Genomic DNA, 8100 nt, shown 5'->3' on the forward strand with positions numbered 1-8100 from the left:
TACGGCCACTAGGAATCTTGTTGCTGAACCCAAAAGAACCTCCTCAGATCTCCCCATCGGGCCTCCCTGGGTGATAGATTGACCACACCCTCTAACAGACAGCCTCTTTGGAACCCTATTCGGGTTTTCCTCCTTCCTCTGCAGTGCCTCCTCGCACTCATGGAGACACTCCTCCTTGGGCTTACCCACTCCTCATGCCCTGGCTTCTGGCCAAGGCCATTGTCTCTGCTCTGACTCCTCCTCTCTGTGGGCTGGCTCAGGCTCTTCCATGGATTCCATTATTATCTCTAAATCAAAAGGTTCCCAAACTCATACCTTCAGCCCAGGCCTCTCTTCTTGATTTGAGACCTACACATTTGAGATGCTGCACATCCTACAGCCCCAACTATGTACCAGGGACTGTACTATGTGCCTTTACCCTCTGAGTTAGTCCTCTACTGCCACATTATAAATTACCCAAAACATAAGGGCTTAAAACAGCAAACATTTCTTATCTCACAGTTTCTGTGAGTCAAGAATTTGCAAGTGGATTAGGTAGGTAGCAGATCTTGCAGTGTAGATGCAGTCTGCAGTCGGCTATAGGTTTGGCTGGGCTGGAAGGTTAGTATCTAAGCCCACTTATGCAGTTTCTAGCAGGACACAGTAGGTCCTCTTCATATGTGCCTCTCCTGGCAACATGGCAGCTGACATTCCCCAAAGTGAGTGATTTAACTGAGAACAATAAGCCACAAGGTTTTTCTAACCTTGAAAGTGACATACCCGTAGTCTCATGGTCTCAGAGACTAGCCCTATTACAGCTTGAGAGTCACCACACCAAGAACATGAATACCAGGAGGTGACGATCATTGGGGTTATCTTGGAGGTTTCCCACCACAACCTCATAACAACTCTGAGTGCAGACTACCCACATATCCCAGGCACAGATCAGAAAACTAAGACAAAGAGAAGTGAAATCATTGCTCCAGGCCACATAGCCAAGTGTGAGAGGAGATTTTGATCACAGCTCTGCCCAGCTCCCAGCATTTTCTCTGCCTTTATAGTCCATCCTCCGATGCTCCACCACCAGCCTCCTCACCTTCAACATGTGCAAAGCTAAACCCTCTCACCTCACCACCTCCAAACCTTCCAAGTCCCCAGCTCAGCTCAGCAAACGGTACCACCATCCTCCCATCTGTCCATCCCAGAAGCTTTGAGTCATGGCTGCTCCTCCCACCCCTCGACTCCCAGTGCCAGATACCCCAGCCCTGCCAAGTCTTCCTCCTCAGTGCAGCCTGGGTCCACCGCTCCTTCTCCCTCCACCTCCACCACCATCGCACTGGGCCAAGCCACCCACTTGTCCATCCTGGACATCTGCACTAGCCCCTCTCTGGCCTCCCTCGTTCTCTCTGCCCCCACACAGTCCATCTGCCCTCCTCTCTCCAGTATGAGTCACCTTGTAAAACGCAAAACTGATATGTCACCCTGCCTGCTTTAAACTCCCTCCATGGGGCTCCTACTGCCTTCAGGATCCAGCCCAAATTCCCTCCAGCGTGATCTGGCCTCTGCCCCCTTGTCCAGCCTCCTTCTCTCTCTTTCTTTCTCTCTCTGGGGGCCCCCAGCCCCTTTGGCCACATTTTGGTATCTGGGACCCACTGCAAATTTTTTTCACTTCAGGGCCTCTGCTATGCTCTTCCCTTAGCCTGAAGCACTCTTCCCCAAGCTCTCAGCATGTCTGTCTCCCTGTCCTTCAGCATATTATCGCCTACTCAGAGAGGCCTTTCCTGACCTCCCAACCAGGCTGGTGTCCCCAGCTACAAGTTCCACAGTGCATGTCCTTCTCTGTCCTCATCTCGTCGCTCCTCAGCTGAACTGTGAGCTCCCTGAGAGCAGAAGCTGTGTCTGCCTGGCCAACAACAGCATCCTGGAACTTCACAGTGAGCCTGATGCTTAGCACACTCTCAACAATGATATGACAGTTGGGTGCATTCTCTCCACTCCCCCATTTCCCTCTTGCACTCCATACTCCAGCCATTGGACCATGTTCAGTTATATGAATGAAGCATGTGATCCCTCACCTTCAGGTCTTTCCACATTCTGTTCCTTCTGCAGGAATACCTTTCCCTCCCATCTCACTATTTACTGAGCTAATTCTTATATATTCATCAGGAACTAGGGTTACCAGATTTAGCAAATAAAAATACAGGACCCTTAGTTAACACTGAACTTCAGATAAACAACAAATAATATTTTTAATGCATGTTATAAATATTGCATTAAATACAAGCACCTTGTATTTTTTTTGGCGGGGGTGCATCCCTATTAAAGAACCAGCACCAGTTCAGCCCTCCTCTAAGACATCTCCCTGGCTTCTCCTCCTACCCCCTTAGCTCTGCTCAGCCCCAGGCCTAGGCTCCCAAACCACCCCCCTGCTTGCTCCTACTCAGCATGAACTCACTGTGTTTTGAAATTGTTTATTACCAACTAGAATGTGACTTCCTTGACAGAAGACACTGTGTCTCAGTCTTCATCCAGAGAGTCTCTTTTCACCTGGGACAACCCTGGCCACAGGAAATGGTCAATAGGCTTACTGAGCAGAGAAGTGAAAGAGCACAAGAGAGAAAAAAGTAAACAAGATAGGGAAAGGAACTAGTGAATGAAACTCAGGCCAGAAAATGAGATGAATCTGTTGGATGATTACCCGCAGTGGTGAGCTGCCCTTCCCACCCCAGCCCTCTGCCCCCCCCCCACTGCCTGCCTCATTTCTGTCATTTAGTGCCCTGCTACAACACCCCCTCCATCACCACCACCCCAGCTTCAGGGAGTCTTAAGATTGGTGGAAAAGGAACGCAAAAGGAAGCAGTCTGTGTCCCTTCAGGGGTTTTTCCAAAACAGCCTCTTGAGCATTCAAAGGAAAGGCCCTGTGGGGAGGAGGCTGGGAGCAGAAGCCTCAGCTACGGACTAGAGGCCGTGAGGATCCCCTGGGTAGGGAGGTGCCCCCAAAGGTTTTGAGGGTGCAGCCTCACGACTCAGAGAGCTATCAGAGTTTAAGCACCTGGGGGCTGAACCTACACTCAGCCTACCTGTAGCCATCCAATTACCTCCCACAATCTCAAGTTGGGGATGGTGCCCAGGGTACCCCAGAAGGTAAAGGACCCTAAAGCAGCTAAATGCATGCATTATCTGGACCCAAGACTTTGCTGAGCTCCTTCCAACTACCCCTCCTGGAGTATTCTGAACAGCCAAGGAACTGGCCAGTGGAGAGACCCGCTCCTTCTGCCTCAGTTGGTGGTGGGTTCTGACTCTTCTCTGTGTGTTTCTCCCTTTCTCCCCCCAGTCCCCTTTGGTCCTTACACCACTGGTTCACCAAGCAGGTCTCTTAAATCTCATAAAAGGCGTTCTTTAGCCTTTTACTCACTGGCTGCCCTGCCTAGGAAGTACACTGCTAACCCGTCTCCCCATTTTCTCCCCTGGGGACCAGCCCCAGTCCCTCTGCACACTCACCCCAGCCTCTGGCACAGTGACCCTTGCAGCCAGCAGTCTCCGGTGCCTCCCCCACGTCCAGCCATGGAGACGCTTTGGTAGGTTTGACGAGAGCATTTTTCTTTTTTATAAGGTTTTTAATTGCCTATTATTTCTGGTCTTCTCTTTAATCAGCTTCCAGAACTCTGCTGGAAGCTACAGAACTAGTGGGAGGAATCTGGTTCTCACCAGTGTTGAGAGGGAGGCCCTGTGGTTGTCCTTGGATGTCATCATCCCCTTCACCATTATGACTCTGTAATTAGAGAGAATGGATCTGACATTAGACCAGGAATCAGCAGCTCTGGCTTCTGTCTTTGGTTCCATGAGTGTCTACGTGTGCCACATCTGAGAAGTCACAGGCCTTGAAAACCCTTATATGTCAAGAGGGAATAAAGCTGTCTGGCCACAGCACGGCCAACTGGCACGCAGGAAGCAAGACAGCACCAGGTCCTGAGTTCTCATTCTCCCTGACAGCTCAGTGCTCTAAATGCTTGGAAATAACGTTTTAGTGTTGGTGGTCCCGTCCTGTTCCTAATCCAAACTATCCATCTGCATGTGTTTGCTAGTGTAGCCAGAGCCAAATTCACCTGTGAAGACAACACGGCTCCTGCTCTCCTGTCCCGTCCCTCCTAAGCTGAGTCTCTCAGGTCCAAGGCTGCTCTTTCCACACATCTTCCTCCAGGATGCCCACCCGCTCCCTCTAACTAGTGAGGGAGCACCCACGCACCACCCCACCACCCAAATGCATTGCTCTTTTTTTATCCTCACCTTTTTCATTGTTCTTTCAGAGACAGAGGAAGGAAGAGAGAGAAACATCGATATCAGAACAGCATCAATCGTGTGTCCCCTAGTTCCCCCTTTACAGGGGATCATACTCTCCCAGACCGGGGAATGAAGCCACAACCTAGGTATGTACCTTGACTGGAATCAAACCTGCTGCAACCTTTTGGCTAGGACAACACTCCAACCAACTAAGTTACACCAGCCAGGACACTTTGTGAAACTCTGAAATACCATTGTATTAATTTAGTGAGCTCCTATGTTTTATACAGGTGCAAATAACAACGTAAAGCTGCCCTAGTGTGGGATCTGTTAATGTTCCAGGAGCTTCTGAAATAAAAGGTATGATGAAAAGGTAGGAACATTATTTTAAACCTATTATAATGTCCCTTGGGTTTTGTGATGATGGTGGGGGTTCAATACCTCTGGCTAACAGTGGATCCACTGTTATCCTGGCAAAAAAAAAAAAAAGGAGAGCACCATGTAGAGAAGTAACTATAGTAACCTCGTGAAGAGCCATGATTCAGGATTCAGAATTCTGTTCCACATGTCACTTATTTCCAGGTCCCAAAACACAGCAAAATACATGGGGTCAGACTCCAGCTCACTCTCTGGCCCTCTCACTCACCAGCAGTGGGGGCTTGGACCCACTCAACTGCCCCCGACTCAGTTTTCTCAACTGTAAAATGGAATAGAACAACTCCTTGGCAGGGTTGTTCTGACAATGAAATGAGGTCATGAAAAACTGATAATGCAGTGCCTGGCAGGAAGTTGGCACACAATAAAGTGGTGGCTCTTATTATAATAACTAATTGCTATACCACTGATTTGAAAGATAAATATAGAATTGAAACTGGCAGACAGCAGGAGGGCCAGGCTGAGAGAGAGGGGACGTTTCCAGGCTGATGACTCAACTGTTCCACCAAGGCTTCTTAAGACATCCACTTATTTTGGTTGCAAGGTGAATATTGTCCACGTTGATAATTGCTATGAATAACTAAGGAACAATGGTGTCCACTGACATTCTTACAGCACTTGTGTGATTAGCTAAATATATCTGCTTATAACCCTTTCTGGATCGACACACAAAACCTAAACCCCTACATCATGAAATTAAGTCGGTAGGGGCATATAATTATACAAAATAATAAACAAGAATGTAATAAATTTTTATTACTTGGGAAGAAATGGTGTATCCATTGGCTGTGTTTTCTTTCTATAAATTTTGTTACTGGCATATACTGTTCATATAGAATTGTGCACAAAGCATAAATAAACAGCTTGATGAATTTTTGCAAATAGAACATGCCCTTGTAGCCAGCACCAAATCAAACCAGCAGAACATCTCCAGGGCTCCAGGAGCCCCCTCCCACCCTCGTGTCCCACCCTCCTGGATGGTGGTTTCTTTTTCCTTTTCTTCTCCTCTTCCTCCTCCTTCTTCTTTGAGATATAATTTACAAACCATAAAGTGTGTCCATTTTAGTATATGGATCCTGTCCATACAGTTTGGTGAATTTCTCTAAATTCCTACAGTTTTGCAACCATCACTACCACACAGTTTTAGGTGTTTCCACTGCTCCAAAAAGTTCCCTAGTGCCGTTCAAGGTCAATCTCCACTTCCATTTCTAGACTCAGCCAACTAATGATCCGCTTTCTTTCTCTAGAGTTTTGCTTTTACTAAAAAGTTCATATAAATAAAAGCATACAAGAGTAAAAATACAATAGTAGTCTTTTATGTTATGACTGCCTTTTTATCAATATGCAGATATGCATATGATGAGTTTCCCGTGTGACACGTAAAATAACTTTAGATAGCTTATAGTCTATTTTTGACATTTTAATTTTATATTTATTCTAAGATACATGAAAATAACTAGCACATTAAGTCCCTGATGTCACAGACCTTATTGCTTAGATCTAGAATACGCTTAAAAACTAATCAATTTACAAAACCTATTAGTAATAACACAGTGCACAGATAACCCAAAATTTGTAAAGGTGAATGAAAATGATTAAAGCCAGTGAAATAATGCTCTGATTAATGAAGAGAAATTAGCCCTGCTAGACAGCTCAGTTGGTTAGAGCATCATCTCAATACGCCAAAGGTGTGTGTTCGATCCCCAGTCAGAGCACATACAAGGGACAACAAATGAATGAATAAATAAGTGGAGCAACAATTTAATGTTTCTCTCTCCCCCTCCCCTTCTCTCTTTCTCCTTTCCTCTCTAAAATCACCAAATAAATTGTATAAATTAAGAAAGAAAAATTATTTCTGTGAGCCCTAAAATTTTCTGCAACTCAATTAATATGTAGCCTTCTAAAAATAATACTCAGAATTTTAAAGCCATTCAGGTGTTTTATTGACCATTTCAACACTTTTTTATGGAGTACCTTCTATGTCTAGATGCTACATGAATGGTCGTTGAGAGATTCTAGTCAAACTGCTTCTTGTATTTACATCATAAATACAGAAAGGAATTCCATTTTAAAGGAATTTGATGATTTAAACAGTAATACACAGGATTATGTGGGTTTTTTATGTGCTCATAAGCAGCAGTTGCCACAGAGGTTCTGGGTTGACAAGAAGAACCAGAATCCAGGGGAGGGAGAAAAGGTGTGTTTGGATGATACTCAAGGGAGGGTGAAATTTGCACAGGCAGAGAAGCAGTGAGGTTGGGTCGAGCAACAACAAAAGAACAGAAAATAGCACGTTTCAGGGTAAACGAGTTGACCCTACTGACTAGCGCCGAGTTGAGAAGGGTAAAAAGCTGGTGATGAGACTAGAAGGGCTGATCCAAACATTAACCAACAACTCACAAACGACTGTGACCTGGACATCATGAAAAGCACCAGAAATATAGTCAGAATGTTTAGGCTGCACCACTCCTCTGTAGAAGGTGTAGAGAATGGGCGGATGGATGATGGGTGGCGGGAAGGGATGACTGGTCAACTGGATGGTCACCTGATGTATGAATATACTCCACACCCATCCCTGTAGTGTAAGACCTAAAATTAAAGTTCAGTATTATCTGCTGTCTTGACATTGGATAAAATTGGAGGTTTTCAAATAGTCTGACCATAAGTCCCCACCCATGCTGTTCCTGTGAATAAGATCCCCTAGCCAAACAACCCTTCCTGTCACCAGGACCAGCTACAGTTCCCGCTCATCCCTGAAATACGGACTTGTCCCTGCCAGCCCACAAAACTATTCCAAAAGCCAATCACCTCCTCCTGAAGGATGTCCAGGGAACCTCACCCTTTTAATGCTACAAACACTCTTCCCAAGTATAATTCCCATGTTGTTCTGTGTGGTTCATGGTGTATTTCTCCTCCAAACTGTGAATACAGGTGACTAATAAACTACGACTGTTGATCTCCTCTGTCTAGTGGCATAGGTCTTGTGTTCGGTCATCCCCAGTACCCTAGGGTGGGATTCCATTCCTCACTAACAGGGTGAAGGGAGATGATCAAGACAATCCTCCCCATTTTCCTCGGCTAATGGAACCTGGATTCAGTCAAGGAGCCCTCCTCTCCCATGTGACTCCTCCCTAGGTCAGAGATGCAACCCTGTTCCGCCCATTGATATGTGGGAATGTATCTGACAGGAGGTTTCTGGGAAGGGTTTCTTGGCTTCTAAGAAGGGAACACCAGAATGAAATGTTGTGTCTAGACATGATGCCCTTACCTGCTGCTCCAGTTAACCTGTAATTTGAATAGATACAGACCCCTCCAGAGGAGTCTGAGAAAGAGCTGGAAAACCTGGGTCCTTACCACCACCAGTGAATCAACACTCGCACCTCTGGACAATGTATTTTCCTATTC

The sequence above is a fragment of the Artibeus jamaicensis genome, unplaced genomic scaffold, assembly GCF_021234435.1.
Source record: "Artibeus jamaicensis isolate MK-2021 breed Jamaican fruit bat unplaced genomic scaffold, CSHL_Jam_final contig_519, whole genome shotgun sequence".
Classification (NCBI taxonomy): domain Eukaryota; kingdom Metazoa; phylum Chordata; class Mammalia; order Chiroptera; family Phyllostomidae; genus Artibeus; species Artibeus jamaicensis.